Source organism: Danio rerio, chromosome 10, assembly GCF_049306965.1.
Source record: "Danio rerio strain Tuebingen ecotype United States chromosome 10, GRCz12tu, whole genome shotgun sequence".
NCBI lineage: Eukaryota > Metazoa > Chordata > Actinopteri > Cypriniformes > Danionidae > Danio > Danio rerio.
Window position 1 is genome coordinate 9301525 of NC_133185.1, and position 19805 is coordinate 9321329.

At 34.5% G+C, this 19805-nt stretch overlaps 1 long non-coding RNA gene across 2 annotated transcripts; it reads left to right on the forward strand.

The window, feature by feature from the left end:
* Positions 1-8268: 8268 nt before the first annotated feature.
* Positions 8269-19319, forward strand: LOC141376308 (uncharacterized). 2 transcript variants are annotated; one of them, XR_012386134.1, is made up of 6 exons: positions 8269-8418; positions 9171-9274; positions 14050-14221; positions 14328-14513; positions 15042-15147; positions 16612-19319. It is a non-coding gene; the product is annotated as an uncharacterized lncRNA (long non-coding RNA). The 2 variants fall into 2 exon arrangements; XR_012386133.1 differs by lacking the exons at positions 15042-15147; positions 16612-19319 and having other exon boundaries at positions 14328-14767.
* The last annotated feature ends 486 nt before the right edge of the window (positions 19320-19805 follow it).

Consider the following 19805-nt stretch of genomic DNA (forward strand, 5'->3'; position numbering starts at 1 on the left):
GAGAAACCGGAGCACTCGGAGGAAACCCATGCAAACGCAGAGAGAACATGCAAACTCCACACAGAAACGCCAACTGACCCAGCCAAGGCTCGAACCAGCGACCTTCTTGCTGTGAGGTGACAGCACTACCTAAGGCATCACTCCGTCGCCTTTTTCCCCATTCAACATGGTATATATTTTTTAACATTTAAAATATTTTGAAACAATAAATGTCAGCAAACATTAAATGACTTCTGCTGTCTCAATTTCAAAAACACAGATTTCTTTTCAACTTGAAACGGCATCTTTAAAAATCTTTATTTACTTTGGAAATAAAGTAAGCCACTGCACTGTTCAGCTCTACAGCACACTGGATGTTAGTTTATATTTGTTTTTCAGATGTTTCCTGAATCATGGACTGAAAAAAAAACTTAATACAATAGATTTAGAAAAAAACATTAAAAACAACAAAACTTACAAACACCTATAGGAACGGTTTTAAAACCTTGACTTTTAAAAAACCGAGGTAAACTTTAAAACCGGTTATCGTCCCATGCCTACCCATAATGCGATTTTAAAGATGTTAATCACAAGATGTGAACTAATAATTGACAGAACAGTTTTACTGTGGAACATTTTTTTTTTAATCTTTGGTGAGCTGCTGTTTCTTTACAAATCAAGCACTATGCTTTAATTTTTTTTTTGAGGTGATAACAGAATTATCACACAGAAATTAGTCTTCGATAAATGTTCAGAATTTTTAAACAAGATTGTTTGTTTTACTGCATCTGATGTGCATTTTAGCTATAGTTTTCCTGAAATTTAGCTATATTTTCCCAACAATCCAGTGTTGCTGTGAAAGATGGTTTTAACACTTAAAAACAAGGAAATCAGTTGTGCTGTCCTGTAGTGGATGTCCTGCACAGCAGACTCATATGAAGGACCTCTCTTATGTAGGACCTGTGTTTTGAACCGTATAATCAAATCAATGCATTCACTAATTCCCCCATTTCTCAGTGGTTGAGCATGTGAGTGAATTGAAAAGATCTTGTTTGGAGATGGTGCTTTACACCATTGCTTCAGGCTCTCAACCTTTTGTGCTGTAGATCAAATAATGAAAGAGGTGCTGCACTTCAACGGGCCAATTCATCCTCACAGAAAGAGATGAATTAATGGATCAAATCTCTGCTTTTTGCTCTCAGAGCTTTCATCTTTGCCCCTACCTATTTATTGTCACGTTACAAAACAGAGTGAGAAATATCAAGCCTCAAGCGCAATTATCCACGTCTTTCAGAAGGTTATTAAAATGCTAATTTAGCGAATGTGCCTAATAAGAGAAGTACATTTAGAGGGTGTAGTTCACAAAACTGAAAAACTGCTTTTAATTTACTCACTCTCAGGCTATCCAAGATGTAGGTCATATTTATTTTTATTTCAGTACAGCTTTAAATAAGAATTTTGCTGAAAGTACAAGTGTTTTTGTCTTTAAAAGATCTCTAATGGTCTAAAACAAGGCTAAATTTGGGCTGTCAGTGAATATCTAATAAATGTTTGCTGGGATGGTCCGGTTACTTAAAATGCAATTCAATTTCAGCTACCTTACAGTCTAATACAGACAAAAATAAACGTTACCATCAAAACGTCATCCAAAAAACAAACAAAAAAAAAAAAACATAGAACAAAGCATAGTGGTGATGCGGTGGCGCAGTAGTGCCTCACAGCAAGAAGGTTGGCATGTTCTCCCTAAGTTCGCGTGGGTTTTCTCCGGGTGCTCCGATTTCCCCCACAAGTTCAAAGACAAGCTAAAATTGTCCATAGTGTATGTGTGTGAATGAGAGTGTATGGATGTTACCCAGTGATGAGTTGCAGCTGGATGGGCATCCATTGCGTTAAACATATGCTGAATAAGTTGGCTGTTCATTCTGCTAAAGCGACCTCCGATTAAAGGGACTAAGCCGAAAAGAAAATCAATGAATGAATTAATGAATGACAAAACATAGTAGCTACACGTTTATTCTTGCTAACAATGTAAGCCATGCTCGAAACATGCTATCAACATAATTAGCATGTCTAATTGATACAAGCTGCAAGCAATCTGTTAATTAATGCTAGCAAAATGCTATATTCTAACAACATGTAAATTCATGCTAGCCAAATATTAAACAGTCTAGAAATGCTAACAACATGCTGATTGTATTAGTAATACTTTTTTAGGAATTTGCCATTCTGGTCTGTCAACAATAATGACGATTTAAATGACTATGATTATTTTAAAACTATTTTAGTCAATCTTACAAATTATTACACAGATTTTAGGGATAGTTACCCACATCACTTCATCATTTATTCTCCTCATGTGGTTTTAAACCTTAAACTGAGAGTTTTTTCTTCTGTTGAATACAAAATAAATTATTTTGAATAATTTTAAATGTTGATCACTAGAACCCATGGACTTCCATAAAAAAATACTATGGGAATTGATGCGTCCCAGCTACCAGAATTTTACAAAATATCTTTTGTGGTCAACTGAAAAGGAAACTCAAATAGGTTTTGAACAAGTGAAGGCTCATCAGTGACAGAATCTCTTTAAGTCTGAAGTTTGAAGTAGATATTTTGAAAATATTGCTTTCAAGTATAATGTTGACTACTACAATACATTTAAAAATGACAGTAAAGCCCATTTCACCTGCCAAACAGAAAAAAAAGTATAACAAACATTACAATAAAATCAATATGAGTAGATATTAACATACCACTTACTGACAGCCAATTACAGATGCAGAAAATTATGAAACAAGCACATTAATATGCATTGTCTATTATTTAAAATAATTAAATAGACATTTAATTAAAGATCAAACAAGATGTCTTGCTTTGAGGGAAGTAATTTGGAAAAATTTTTGTCATAATTTGCTATGTATGCCAGCAAAGTAGCAAGTACATTTACATTTACATTTAGTCATTAAATGGAAAATAAAATATATTTTCTTCTATGATTTCTACTATGAGATAATATAATCATTCACTGATACTCTCCATTTCTCAGCTATGAGAGCAGATGACGGTGATTTGAAAAGATCTTGTGCTCTTCTGGTGTTTCTCTCTGTCCTCTCGAACCCTTACAGGCACCTTTGTGCTCCACATCAAATAATGAATGAAAGCGGTGCTGCACTTCAACAGCCCAGAAAGACATGAATTCATGGATCCAGTCTGGTTTTTGCTCTCAGAGCTTTCATCTTTGCCCTGATCTATTTCTTTTCTTCCGAGTTGGAAACATTAAGAAATATGACAATCATATATTTTGATTATATATAGGAACTCATTAGGAATGAAATAAATATGTTTTGCTCATACATTTCTTCCAAAAAATGTACATTTGTCCATAAATTCACCCTCATGTATCTATTTTTTTAGCTTCTATGTACCATGAAAAAGATATGGGTGGATTTTTTATTTATGTCACAGTTATGTAATTACTTTTATGTACTGTATGGAGCACAACACACTCACTATCATTTAGTTTATTCCTTTCAAGGGCCACAGAGGAATGAACCACCAAAGCAAATAAATTAATAAAATAATAATACTAATTTCAAAATGAATCCATTGTTTTCCCTTAAGTTTTGAAATACGACTATTGAAATATATATATTTGATTATTTTCAGCAACACTGCTGTTCAAAATGCAAAAAAAAGCAACAACAACAAAAAATAAATAAATAAATAAATAAATAAATAAATAAACAGAAAAAAACGCAGCTTTAAAATAGAATAAATTATATATTTTATTTTAATCTTTAGTTTTCAGGAATGCTGTTGTACACAATGCTTATGGGTTTTGAACTATTATAATGACCTCTGAGAGTTTAAACAGAAGATAAAGCGTGTACAATTATGAAAAATATTATTAAAAAACAAATGCACAGTCCCCACAAATCCACACCGATATAATTAGATGAAGCCGTTTGGCATGTGATTATTAAACTACAAAACAAAAAACGTAGTAATAACCTGTGCTGTGTAAAAACACCTTCAGCCACTAGATGTCAGACTAAACACTTTTTGTTTAAAACATGTACTTAGAACTGAAACAGGGGTGTTACATGCAGTACATATGGGCTGAAATAAAAAAATGTAATTGTTAAAAAACTTATACATAGTTATATTGTATATATAAATATATATAAATAAATATATATGTATGTATGTATATATATATATATATATATATATATATATATATATATATATATATATATATATATATATATATATATATATATATATATAGTTGAAGTCAGAATTATTAGAGTTTTCGCAGTATGTCTGATAATATTTTGCCTTCTGGAGAAAGTCTTATTTGTTTTATTGCAGCTGGAATAAAAGCAGTTTTAAATTTTTTCAAAAATCATTTTACGGTCAAAATTTATAGCTATATATATTTTTTCAACAGTCTACAGAACTAACCATCATAATACAATAACTTGCCTAATTACCCTAACCTGCCTAGTTAACCTAATTAACCTAGTTAAGCCTTTAAAAGTCACTTTAAGCTGTATAGAACTGTCTTGAACTCTCATCATGGCAAATTTAAAATAAATCAGTTATTAGAGATGAGTTATTTAAACTATTATGTCTAGCAATGTGTTGAAATAATCTTCTCTCCGTTAAACAGGTAATTCTGACTTTAACTATATATATATATATATATATATATATATATATATATATATATATATATATAAAACCCTTTTCAAAATAAATCGAAATTAACTAAGATAAAAATATAAAAGAATAGCTGAACTTGCTGCATTATGAGTTGTGCTGCATGCTCATAATAAAATAAATTATAATGTAATTATAAATGGAAAAAAAATTACATCAAAAATGTATGACACTTTAAGTAATTTAAAGCATTTTAAGTAAAAAAAAAACTAAAAGATAAGAGATAAATATAATAATTAATTTTTTAAAATAAAATGGCAAATGTGAAAATTACATGCTGTGGAATAAAAATTCTATAAAAATATAATAAATAAATAAATTAATTAATTAAAATATAATAAAAAATATAACTGATCTAGCTGCGTTGTGTAGAGCTGCACTGCTCATAACAATTCAAATAAAATCGAAAATAAATATTTTTATAAATAAAATAGAATACAAAAAATATATTAATTATAACTTGGCGTGTTGCACATGGCAGTGCTGTGCTGCTCATAATGAAATAAAATAAATTCCAAATTTTTAATAATAAAATAAGAATAGGAGGAAAGAATAGGAGAATAGGAGGTAGGAGACCTATAAACCAGTATTTGAATAAATAGGTTGAATAAGAAGACAAGAATAAAAAGAAACCATCTGTAGATTTTACATGTGTGTTTCCTCCCCTCAGTGTTCAGAAACTCAGCCTTTGCCCCTTGTGGCCGCCAGTGTAACTGATAGCTGTGTGAAAACTGCACATATTTACACTATCAAACATCCAGCTGTGCTCATTATTGACCATGACAGTGATGATGATGATGATGATGATTACCTTCTGCTCAGAGGAAGACCACTCTTAATGCGTTTAGCTTGTTCTGCAGTAATGATGCCTTTGCAGTCTAATCTGATGTGAAATCGAGACACAAACACACAGTTTGGATGATCCAACGGTTGCATCTCTACAATCCCCAAAAGGTACTGAAATATGTCTTGTGTATACACGGGCTTGAATAAACAGTCGCATCCACATGCCTTCCTCCCTGACCATTTCAGTAGCATATTTGTGTGTAGTCCAAGAGCTGCATTTGATTTAGTCTCGGTGAGGATGACAATGCTCTGTAACATGAGCTGCTGAGAGGATTAGAATCACTGTAACATTATTATGACTGTTTAGATTTTTTTAAAATTAATTTAGATTTTGAGGAAGACCACAGCAAGATGGTCGCTGGTTCGAGTCCCGGCTTAGTTGGCATTTCTGTGTGGAGTTTGCATGTTTACCGTGTGTGGGCGTGGGTTTCCTCCGGGTGCTCTGGTTTCCCCCACAGTCCAAAGACATGCGGTATATGTGAATTGAATAAACTAAATTAGCTGTATGAGTGTATATGGATGTTTCCCAATACTGGGTTGCAGCTGGAAGGGCATCCACTATGTAAAACATGTGCTGGATAAGTTGGAGGGTCATTCCGCTGTGATGACCCCTGATGAATAAAGGGACTAAACCAAAACAATAAATAAATAAATAAATAATTAAATGTGTGTTTTAAATGTTTATTTTGTTTTTTGTCTTATATATTAAATGAAATCTGAACTATTTGTTTATAAATATATAATTACAATTTTTTTTTATGTGAAAATAAAGGATCATGCAGTCTTCTGTATTTTAAACAATTAACTTAAGCTGTTTTGATAACAGAAATTAATGAAAAATAGAAATTAGATCATATAAAGGTATATAGTACAAATATTAAATGAAAAACTTTAGAAATAAATAAAAATTAGTTGGCTACAAATTAAAATGAAATAAGTTTTAAAAAATGTAATTATAAAAATTCCAAAATATTCAATTTAATTTTAACTGAAAATACATATAAATATAATTTATAATATAACAAATACTAAAATGATTGATGATAGTTCACTGAAATAACACTCCTTTGTTATCTCATATGAAAGAAATATCCGAAAGTTTTAGTTAGTATTTATTTATAAACCTTCAATAAAGGTGAAACATTATAAAAACATTTATTTTATTTATAATATAGTTATATAATCCATCTTTATATTATGTGGAAAAGAAAAATATTATCGTAAACAAAAACTAAAACCACTATAAAGTTGGTTTTTGTCTTTACTTAAATGTTTTAGCTCAGCTTACTTGATAATGTTAAGGCAATCTGTTTCCTAATATTTTCATAGTAATGTGAACACTAATAAAAAGTTAATACAACAAATAGTCAACGGTACTGAAGTTTACTTTATTAAGAAGTTGTAAATCCAAACTTTAGTTTTGCTGACTTATAATGAATGCCCTACTTTACTTAGAAATTTCAAGACAATCAGTTTAATCAATTTTTCTAAGGTCAACTTAATAGATTTTACAGTGTAGTTTTTGTTTATTAAAATAACTAAATATAAACTTTACAACCTCAAATGTTCCCCTAACAGAACTAAAACTACAAAGAAATAGAAAAAATAAGTTGACAAATATATATCCTAAAATGTAACTGATTGAATATTCTAAATATATTATGGAAATATATATTTATAAATTTGGTGTGGCAGTGGCGTAGTAGTTACTGTTGCCTCACAGCAAGAAGGTCGCTGGGTTGCTGGTTCGAACCTCGGCTCAGTTGGCGTTTCTATGTGGAGTTTGCATGTTCTCCATGCCTTAGCGTGGGTTTCCTCCGGGTGCTCCGGTTTCCCCCACAGTCCAAAGACATGCGGTACAGGTGAATTGTGTAGGCTAAATTGTCCATAGTGTATGAGTGTGTGTGTGTGTGTGTGAATGTGTGTGTGGATGTTTCCCAGAGATGGGTTGCAGCTGGAAGGGCATCCGCTGCGTAAAAACTTGCTGGATAAGTTGGCGGTTCATTCCGCTGTGGCGACCCCGGATTAATAAAGGGACTAAGCCGACAAGAAAATGAAATTAAATATTTATAATTTTGTAACATAATTTCAGCAAACTAGCAAAAAGGCTAGGTAATTATGTAATGCAGAATGTCAAAACATATTTTGACTATTTGTTTAAGTATTTTCAACAATACCATTAAAGAAAAAAAGCATTATTTCTTATTTGATAGAAAGAATATTTTAGTGAAAACTTTAACATTAATGCAATAGCCTACTGATCAGATTGTAGACTATAATCTAGTGACGCTGTAAAAAGAGCATTTGGCATCAATATTCAGTATACTCTTTAATGAGTATATCATAATAACTTGTAATGACTATGAACCTATTAGGATACTTGAAACAAAATGCCTGCACTAGTAAATCAATGATAATGACTCCAATAACTCTCAATGAAAGTTCACGGCTTTCTTAATGTAGTTTAGTGCCCCTGCTGTTTTCATTAAAGAAAACACCGAGCATTTCAATAACGGAGGAAGAGAAACCAATTAGCAGGCCTTAAAAAGAAAAATAATCATTCGTTTTGTGCATTTGCACGCAGTGAACCCGTGACAGAGCCTGACAGGCGCTTTAAATCATCCAGAAAGGTCGACGGTGAAGAAGACCTCCAGTCCTCTCGACCCATAACTGGAGACATTTGTTTAGCCGTCAACCCCCCAGTGTGAGGCAGCAGTCAGAGCCCCTCTTTAAAGACATCAGACACCCGATGAAAGATCCTCTTACCCTAAAAACTGTGGCACACATGGGCTCCTCAATCCCCCTCAGTAGATATGCGACGCGAAAGCATATAAAGAGCTTCGGTAAACGCGGAAAAACGAAACACAGGTAAACACAGATGGATGCTATTTTCTTATTTGTATTGTTAATTTATTTATTTTTGATCAACATGATCAGACGCCATCTGTAAATAATTCAAGAGTCTGTATTTCCACATAAAAATTACAAAATACAGAAATGCTTTTGACATGTTGTGGTAAATCTATAGATGTGGTCCAATGCTGTATTAAGTTTTCTACAAATATAATACAACAACTGTTTGCTGTTGGTATCACTGTATTTATTACTAGTTTATCAGTTCATGATAATGAATCCTACACAATGCTGTTTCATTCAAGGAGTATACTATAAATACTAAGCGTAATACACTTTACTATAAAATACTATGTACTATGTTTTATGTGGGATACTTAAAATATGACTACTTAATCAAACATCCATGTGATGAAAACGAATATACAAACCATAACACTAATGGTTTCAACAACAACTGATATTAAAACATTACAACCCATTAATAAATGTTATCAGAAGAAAGGAGCAAACAGCTGTGATTCTCTCAAACTTGTGCATTATCTTGCTAGTTTGTGAGTGACTTTAGCTTGCCAGCTAATGTTAGCTAAACATTTTCATTTAGTTAATAAAGAAAAATGATGAACAAATGCCAAATATTAATGTGGACTTATTGTTTACGCCTCAAGTAAACTTAAAATGGAGTAAAAAGATCGATACATAATATAGGTTCATCAGTATCAGTCTTAAAGTGACAGCATCCTGATATTTATTCATTTTCTTTTCAGCTTAGTCCCTTTATTAATCCAGGGTCGCCACAACGGAATGAACCGCCAACTTATCCAGCACGTTTTTACGCAGCGGATGCCCTTCCAGCCGCAACCCATCTCTGGTAAAGCATCCTGATATATCCTAAGAAAACATTGGATCAACATGAAATATATTTTTATATATTGTACATTGAAGTAATTTAAATTTGCACTTAATATAGTTGTCTAATATAAGCATATAGCTGTCAATGTTTGTGGCTGAATTCCAACAAACAATAACACAAAAACCTTGTGCTGCATTTCCATGTATCTTTGTATTCAAAATGACTATTATTTTACTTTTATTAACAAATTACTAGTAATTTAATTCAATAAATCTGAAAAGCAAGGATCTGTAATTTGTCGTAACGTACTTTTTGATGTATTTGTGCCCATCTCTGATGATGGCATATGAGCAGTGTCAGTGGTGCCATGATGTAAAAAAAAAAAATCTATTGTGGATTATTTATGAGCTGAGGGGACAACAAATGCAGATGATGGGCTGCTTTTTAAAAGCTTTTTCCTTGAGCTACATCATAAGTGAGCTCCATGTAATCTCATTTAGAGGATGTATGAAGAGACTGAAAGACAGCAGCAGCATTGGAGCAAATTCACTGCCGGATCACATAATCTGTTTACTAACCAATTCTTTTGGATTTGAGTCTGTTTACACAACAATAAATATGTGGTTTTGTGTGTAATTAAATTTGATCTTTTGGGGGCATCAAGTGAAAAAAAAATGTTAGTGCAGTTTAGTATTTTATTAAGTACATTATTACATGGCAAAGAGACTTGATTAATGATGAATACTAAAAGTAATTCACCATAAAGATGCAAATAAACATGTAAAAATGTACTATCAATTTAATTTAAGCCATGAAATCACAGTGAAGGTGGCATTTTATTTAATTAATAAAACAAAAAAGAAGGTTTTTACTTGAATCTGTTGTTTTTGTGATAAAAAAAAAATAAAATCAAATCTAATGGTTAACAGCACTTTGAAAATAAATAAATAAATAAATACCTCTAACTCCTGATGATACAGCACATTGATGTCTTATTAAGTAAAATGATTGGTCTGAGCAAGAAAATAAACATGATGTACAATCAGAGATGGAAAGAGATGTTAGAAAGTGACCATAATCCACTGTTGAGCCAACAACTTAAACCATTGTCATATTGATGTCAAATACTGACATTTATTTGTCAGGTATAGCAACCAAAATCCAACGTCTAAGAGATGTGATATTGGTAACGTCCACACAACGTCAAGCTGTAACATCATTAGACATTGTTATTTTGTTGTTTTTAGGTTGTGTAGAATGTAATCAAAATGCAACATCTGTCTGATGTTCTATGTTAATGTCGAACTGACGTTGGGTTCTGACATCAACCCATTTTCATTTACAAACAAAATGCAATGTCCTACCTCCCCAATATGTACATTTTTCTGGACCAATTTTTTTTGTAAAGTATTCAATGGAAAAGTGCATGGTTATTACCTGAAAAGTTCAGCATATCCAACAAAATAAGAGATATTTTAAAGATTTTGAATAATGTATATACAAATTCCCAAATTGCTAATTATTTTAATATAATATATTTAATATATATATATATATATATATATATATATATATATATATATATATATATATATATATATATATATATATATATATATATATATATATATATAATATATTTAATCTCATTTGTACATATGAAGAACTTTATTTCACTTATCCTATAGTTGCACTTACATTAAACTTAATATAAAATAATAAAAAAATAGATTGTCCTTGTTTAGATATGATTTTAATTTGTCTAAAAATATTTATGTCTGTATTTCTCTTTAGTAATGATCACGCTCTTAATCTTATTGTTAATTTTTTTGCATTACACTGTACATTTTTACACACAAAAATAAGTTCCTAAAGGCAATACCTAGATTTAGTAATTTCTTGCTGAAATGTCGTTTAATATTAAATAATTTAAGCTTATTAATAATAATAAGAAGAACACGTTTCTTAAAGCTCATGATATTTTTTTTCTTAATAACGGAGGCTTTGTAAAGTTTTTTTTTCTTCTCTCTCTTTCCTAAGTTTTTGTTATAGAATTTTCGCTTCAATGCAGTAATGTTATATTTTGTATTCAATATAAAAAATAATAATAAAAAATAATAATAAAAAAAACAGGGTACAACATCAATCAGAGGTCATGTTGACGTCCTGTGCCTGCTGGGGTATTTGAAATAGAAGTAATTCGTGATTTGAAAATACTAAATCACAAAGTTTACAAGATATAATGTTGAGTGCCATTACAAAAAGTTGTGACGTGGAATAACAATATGAATGATTAAACTTTTCTCGCTACTGCATTTAATAATAATTGATTTTTTCAATTCATAGTTGAGTCATAGTTGCATTTTATTGGGCATTCAGGCACAGGAAAAACCATCAACCCTAAAACTGCATATTCATAGTGCCATTATCTGCACACATTCCTCAGAGTTCATAAACAAAACCAAGGCTAAACAGTCAATGCCATGTGCTCTCACAAGCTCGTTAAATGTGTAAATTGAGACCAAGCGAAACGGGAATGCTTTTTTGAAAGCATTTCAGATGTCATCGGTTCAAGACAGGACAATTAGAGGAAGCTCTGTCTTGTTGCTTTACTTTTAGAAAAAATGCAGGAACAATCATCAAGGCTTAATGGAGCAACAATAACACTGGTGCAATCTGAAGAGACTTGAGCAGTATAGTCAGTGGGTGGGAGGAAAAGGAATGTGACATAAAAGTAGTCAAAAATAAGAATCAATCAATTTAATCTATAAATGACACGGATGAAATCAGATAAGTTCAGTTATTCAGTTCCCCAGATATTGTGGTATGAACTCAAAAGTGCATGAGTTTATACCCTGCAAATCTAAGAGATAGAGAGAAACATACACACACATCTAGGTTATTATAAATAAATCATTGTAAATATACTGATTATTATTTATTTTTACTGTTTTATCCTAAAATGTTGATTGTTAAATGTACAGTTTATTCTGGTTTATTATTATTTTTTAATATATATTATTTTAAATAATAATTATTGTTATTTTTTTAACTACTACTATTTACTGTGTTTACAATGTTTTTAAATTATATATATATATATATATATATATATATATATATATATATATATATATGTTCTTTTTTAATGTAAACTTTATGAAGGCTTTGGCAATACATTTGTCATGCCAAGAAAGCAGTTATTGAATTGAATTGAACTGAACTGAATTGAGACAGAGAAAACTGTAAATTCACTAATTGCAAGAAATAAAGTTGCAATATAGTCATAATTGTGAGAGGTCTGCCTGTTAGGAGATAAAAATGCCTGATCCTTGCATACAATGTTTTTTATTGGTAAATATAAAAAACTAAATCTCAGTTACTTTGTATAATTATTGAGCATTTTACAAAAATACAATAAAATAATAATTATTCATTCATTTATTTTCTTTTTGGCTTAAGTCCCTTTATTAATCCAGGGTCGCCACAGCAGAATAAACTGACAACTTATCCAGCACATGTTTTAAGCAGCGGATGCCCTTCCAGCTGCAATCCATCTCTGGGAAACATCCATACACACTCATACACTATGGATAATTTAGCCTACCCAATTCACCTGTACCACATGTCTTTGGATTTGGGGAAACCAGAGCACCCGGAGGAAACCCACGCAAACGTGGGGAGAACATGCAAACTCCACACAGAAATGCCAACTGATTCAGGCAAGGCTTGAACCAGCGACCTTCTTGCTGTGAGGCAACAGCACTACCTACTGCGCCACCGCGTCATTCAATAATAATAATAATAATAATAATAATAATAATAATAATAATAATAGGCTTAAAAAAGGATTAGCAATTTGGGTAAGTGAAATTCTCCCTGTATGTTGCACTGCATAAAATCAAAAGTTTAATGGCTTATTAAAATTTGTTTTTAATATCATAAAAATATATAATAGATGTAAAACCAAACTAACCAAACTAAAAGCATAGTGTGAAATCAGAATGTCCAAAAAGGCATACAAATCATGTTTACTCTCAGCTGGCCCTATACTGCAGAGGACCAATTAGAACCTGCATGGACCCAACATTCACACAGAAATCAGTCAAGTTTGGTGAAGGACAAATCATGGTTTGGGGTTACATTCAGTAAGGGGGCATGTGAGAGATCTGCAGAGTGAGCGGCAATATCAACAGCCTGAGGTGTTAAGACATTTGTGCTGTCCACTACACTACAAACCACAGGAGAAGGCAAATTCTTCAGCAGGATAAAGGTCAAATGTGCAAAGAAGGTGCTCCAGGATTGGCCAGGCCAGTCACCAAACATGAACATAATTGAGCATGACTGGGGTAAGATGAAAGAGGAGGCATTGAAGACGAAATCAAAAAATCTTGATGAACTCAGGGAGTCCTGCAAGAACGCTTTCTTTGCCATTCCAGATGACTATTAATAAGTTATTTGAGTCATTGAGATGTATGCAGATCAAAAGAAAAAGGAGAACACACCCTAAACATGCACTCATGTTGGCTCTTTTTAATTTACTGCTTTGTCTTTGTTCCTCTTTTAACACTTTAAAAATAAAAAGTATCTCCTAAAATTAAACATGCATATGAAATGATATTGCACTTTATGTGTCTGTATACGTGCATTTTAATAACCAACTAACTTCCTGCATAGCACAGAAAAGACAGAACAACTTTCTGCTAAAATTTCAATGTGCTGATGGAATACAGCCAGATTAAATCCATTGACATGTTCCCTGCTGTAACCTCCCTTTCCGCTTCCCTCCGCAGAAGACGTGCAGGAAGTCAACAACAATGGGACCCCCTTCTGCTCAAGACTCAAAAAGAAAGCTGCTAACCCAGGCCTGTGTTTACCATTAATCCAGACCAGGTGATGTGCAACTGAGGTCAGGAGAGAGCAGAAGTCATAACCCTAATTCCACCCACCGATCAGCTCTGTCAAGTGAGTAAATGGAGCCACATGGTTTCCCAGATGTGATGTAACAGCATGTTGAATGGCGTGTCAAAATGAACATGAGACTCCCTGCTGTGACGAATTTTTATCGCAGTTGATCAATCCCCATGAAAGACCCTCCACGAAGGAGCTGTGGAGAGACTAAAGTGAGCATTGGATTTCAATAAATAGTGCGACCCGAGTGTGAAAATCTCAGAGAGAGTATCAGCATATCGGACTGGTCCTGGCAGTCTAGCCGCTGGACGGTTGACATTTGAACTTCATCGTCCTCGTGGAGCAGGTAGCTAGTCTCTCTTCTGCTCTTGTTACATTACCTTCGGCCTCCTTCTTAAATCATACCAGACATTTGTAACTCTCGCACTCCTAAAACATGATCATGGAGGGGCTTTCTGTGAACTCTGAACTCTTGTGATTGGTGTTGATTTGCTCGGGCACCTGCTGAGGCCTGTCAAACAAGCAGATCAGAAGAGATATATCTGGTTGCTGCCAGTCTGAGAGCATGACTGTGTAGATTAAAGGATTGAACTGAATGTGTATAGGTCTCAAGCTTGATGTATCTGTGTATAGACGTACACAGATTACAAACATATTCATATTATATGCACCCAGCATCAAAAAATAGATTGAATCAACTTCAATCTCATTGTGAAAATGCCCATTGTGAAAACGTAGCCCTATGTACGTTTCTGGAGAATGCGAATTATTTAATTTTTTAAATGATTGCTATGGGGCGGTATGACGCCGTTGCTTTTCCTGCTTAACAGCTGACCACCTACCTCCATATGGACGTTTTTCCCTCTCTTACCAGTTTGTCCTGTTAGCTCACCATGTATGTTGGTGGACTTGAGATGCAGAGAAGAGTTAAACCACAATGACAGGGTCCGAGTCCCATGAAGAACGATTCCAGAAAGCAGGTAAGACAAAAAGACATGGTAAACATCAGGCAGGGGCTTTTCTTTTTCTGGATTGCTTTTGAAAATTGTTGATTGGGTTAAGGGAAGTGGATTTGTGGGTCAATCAATCCAATTGGTTGGGTTTAAGGAAGGAGGAGGGTGGGTCAGTCAGTCAGTCTGTCAGTCAGTCAATCGAAAGTGGCTTTTCGTTGGTTTATGCTAGTACAGTAGGCACGGATGGCTCTCACGAGAGGAATTTAAGATCTCAAAAAGCGTACACAGCGTACACATCACGTCTCTTGGACTTGTGAAAACAAAATCTACAAAAAAACGTACCTCCTTGGATGTATTTGTCGGTCTTCAGAAATGTATATAGAGGTACATTTTCAGATTGAGCCTGGGTTGGATTAAATGTATGTGTGTGATTACATACACTGTAAAAAAAATCTGTAATTTAACGGTTTATTTCAGGCAGCTGGGGTGCCGGAATTTTTTTTAAAATAACGGTCGTTAAATTACATAAATTAAACATAAAATAACAGACATTAAATACCAGAAATTTCCTTCAGTTTAATTTTTTGGTAAATTATTGGTTATTTTAAACTTTAAAACTCATATTATCTGATGGTTCAGAAAATCTAACTACTGAGAAAATCACTTTTAAAGTTGTTCAAATTAAGTTCTTAGCAATGCATGTTAATTACAAACTCATTTTTGATAAGGGGTATGTACAGTAGGATGTTTTTAAAATGTCTTCATGGAACATTATCTATATGTAATATTCAAATAATTTTTGGTATAAAAGAAAATTTATATGCAACATAAGACATAAAGTTATATATGCCATAAGAAGAAAAAAACAATAATAAATTGAAATTAAATGTAAATTACATTAATTTCAGAATATAAAATATTTTTAGATGTGAAATATTTAAATTATTATTAATTATAATAATTAATGCTTTGGTGCTTATAATAATTATGGCCCTATTATTTCCAACTATATGTATTATCAAATCATATTATCAATGACTCATATATTATTTACAAATACATAAAGTATGCATATTTATTTATTTATTTATTTATTCATTTTCTTTTTGGCTTAGTCCCTTTATTCATTAGGGGTTGCCACAGTGGAATGAACCGCCAACTTCTAGCATATGTTTTACACAGCAAATGCCCTTCCAGCTGCAACCCATCACTAGAAAACATCAATACACACTCATTCACACTCATACACTTCAATGATTTTTTAACGCATGTCTTTGGACTTTGGGGGAAACCGGAGCACCCAGAGGAAACCCACGCCAACACGGAGAGAACATGCAAACTACACTCAGAAATGCCAATTGATCAACCAAACCGGGACTCAAATTAGACCTTCTTGCTGTAGGACAACATTGCTAACCACTGAGCCACCATGTCGCCCATATGTATTTATGTCAGTTTTAATAATTTGTTTGTTTGTTTTTGTCACTATAGCCAGTCAGTGTTGTCTTCTCAGTCTAGGAGCAACCTAGAGAACCTGCTATGTTCCAATTACTCTAAATGCTGGAAATCTGTAGTATTTGATCTGCGAACAACAGCGTGACGGGCAGAGGAAGGAAAAAACACAGGCATACGCTGAATTCCTCCAAGAAAGTTCACACAGATCCATGCCAAGCCAGCACAGTTGCACAAAAACAAACAGGCGTGAAACTGGGCTAGAGGGAGCTTTGGATCTTCATTAATGACCCGTATCACAATGTCCAACAAACTTCCTGAATTTCTACAAAATCCTTCCAGTTTCCTTCGTCACAACAACAAGCACTTGATAATTCAGTATAATACAGTAAATCAGTGACTTCCTAACGAACTGTCAGAAAATGAAATGAAAAGCTGCTGTTTAGCTTGAACAGCACATCTGACTCTGTTTAAATATTCACTGTTTACCACAATGAGTTATGAGTGAGTGAGAAGGCTACATTTGTGTTGCCGATAACTGATTGGGAGTGTATGGGGTAAACCACAGAGACACACACTGCCAGCTCACTCAATCATTACTGATTCAATTGGGCAAGAGAAGCATGTTGAGTTGAACTCTGTGTGCAGTAAGGCTGCGTTTCCAGCACATTCTAAATCCCACAATCTGACAGTTAGTCACTATATAAAGGGTCAAGAAACCAATGGATGTCAACACTGGTGGAAGGTTCTCTGTTTCAAAGTGCTGTCAGAGTGTGTAACAATGTGTTTTGGCACACTGATTATAATTTAAAAACCACAGTTTTATTACAAATAGCATGGTTAAACTTTGGTGTTGCGAAATCATGGTTGATTTGGGGTTATATTGGTTTAACTACAATTACCATGTGTATTAAAACTTTGGTTAATTTTCATGAAGGGGAGTGTGGAGGAAGAAATAGGAAACTGTCAACACATCAGTTTTTATTAAAGGGATAGTTCACCCAAAACCATTTACTTGCTCCAAACCTGTAAGACTTTTCTTCAACCCAAGCTCATTCTGGAAACGTAGCCCCGCGGACGTTTCTGGAGACCGCGATTTACGTGGCCGGAGGTACGTAAAGGCCGCGTTTGTTTTTTTTCGAGCGAACGCTGCGGGGCGGTGTGGCGCCGCTCCGCCCCTCCTCTTCGCGCTCGCCGGCCGACGGCTCGCCTCCGAGTGGAGGGCTTTCCCGACGCAATCAGTTTGTCCGCTTAGCTCACAGCGTTGCGTCGGCGGAGCGGAGGCCCCAGATGAGGAGGAGGAAGCGCCGGCCGCGGTGGACGACGACAGGGATCAAGTCCGGGGAACAGCAGGTCCCGGAAATCAGGTAAGACGAAAAACGTAATCCGAAAAATATAGGCGAGAACGCGGCGGGATCCGAAAACGCGGTCGAAATCGAAGACGAGGTCTTTTGCTTTTTTTTTTTTCAGATCCGGCGCTTTTCGCGCGGGAACGGCTCCGAGAGGCACCCGAGATGCGAAAAAGCACGCACAGCGGCCTCTCGCGGATCCGCGAAAACAAAAAATGCTTGAATACGTACCTCCCGGGACGTAAATCGCGGTCCGCAGAAACATCCGCGGGGCTACGTTTCCACAATGAGCCCGGGTTGCTTTTCTTCTTCTGTTAAACAAAAGAAGATGTACTGAGAAAAGCTGGTAAACTGTAACCATTGATTTCCATATTTATTTATGTTACACTGCCTGACAAAAGTTGTGTTGTCGATCCCAGTTGTAAGAGCAACAAATAATAACTTGACTTTAATTTGATCATTTGGAAAAGTTGCAGGTAGATTTTTCTGATGAATCATCTGTTGAGTCCATTACATGACAAACCACAGAGGAGGGCAAATTCTTCAGCAGGATAGGGCTCCTTCTCAAACTTCAGCCTCCTCATCAAAGTTCCTGAAAGCAAAGAAGGTCAAGGTGATTCAGGATTGGTTGACAAGACTTTTGTCTAAATGAAGTCAGACCTTTCTGTCCTGATTAATTAGTTCAAAATCAAGGCAAGATGGCGAGGCGGTGGCGCAGTAGGTAGTGCTGTCGCCTCACAGCAAGGTCGCTGGCTTGCGGATTTGAACCTCGGCTCAGTTGGTGTTTCAGTGTGGAGTTTGCATGTTCTCCCTGCCTTCGCGTGGGTTTCCTCCGGGTGCTCTGCTTTCCCCCTACAGTCCAATGACATGCAGTAAAGGTGAACTGGGTAGGCTAAATTGTCCGTATATGTGTGTGTGTGTGGATGTTTCCCAGAGATGGGTTGTGGCTGGAAGGGCATCAGCTGCGTAAAAACTTGCTGGATAAGTTGGTGGTTCATTCCGCTGTGGTGACCCCGGATTAATAAAGGGACTAAGCCGACAAGAAAATGAAGGCATGATCATATTGTATTTTGGTAAAACTAAGCGTAATCTAGAGGCCTTTGCCTTTCATGTAAGCCACTTCTGATACCAAGTGATGAACTAGAAGTCAGGTTATTATTTGTTGTTCCTAAAACTTGGATAAGGGACAAGACTTTTGTCTAGTGCAGGGCCGGAGTGGGACTCTTTTTCAGCCCTGGAGTTTCAAGCCTTAGACCGGCCCACCTCAGTTCACCACTGACTATATTAAAGTAAGGTTATTTCCAATTCAGTTTCTAATTACACTATCACGTCTTTTTTGAGAAAACCGCTGTTTTAGAACTTCAAATGTTCAACAACCCTAACAGTATTATATGTCTTAACAATAAAAATGAAAAAAAAAAAATGTTACTCAAACTAAACCCGGGTTGGCAGTATCATAACCTAATGTGCTAACCACTGTACCACAACAGCTGAACATTAAATGGTGACTTATCTAGTTATATCATCATTAACCTGCAGGGAGCAGAGCTGCGGTAAAATAATGAATAAGAAGGCTGTGGTCAAGTAAATAAATAAATAATTTTTAAAAAGTGTGACTGCTAAGAGCAACAGATTCTGGAGCTAGGGACACCGGCCCTCGCGGCCAAAAAACGGACCGGCCCAACGGGAATTCTCCCGGTCCTCCCGATTAGCCAATCCGGGCCTGGTCTAGTGTAATAGTCGAGTTACTCAGGTTACATATTTTCAGCTTTCTTCAAAATATTTACTTTTGTGTTCAACAGAAGAAAGTAACTCACAAAAGTTTAAAACCACTTGAGACAAATGCTGTACATTAAAATACAAAGTACATTAAATACTGTAAAT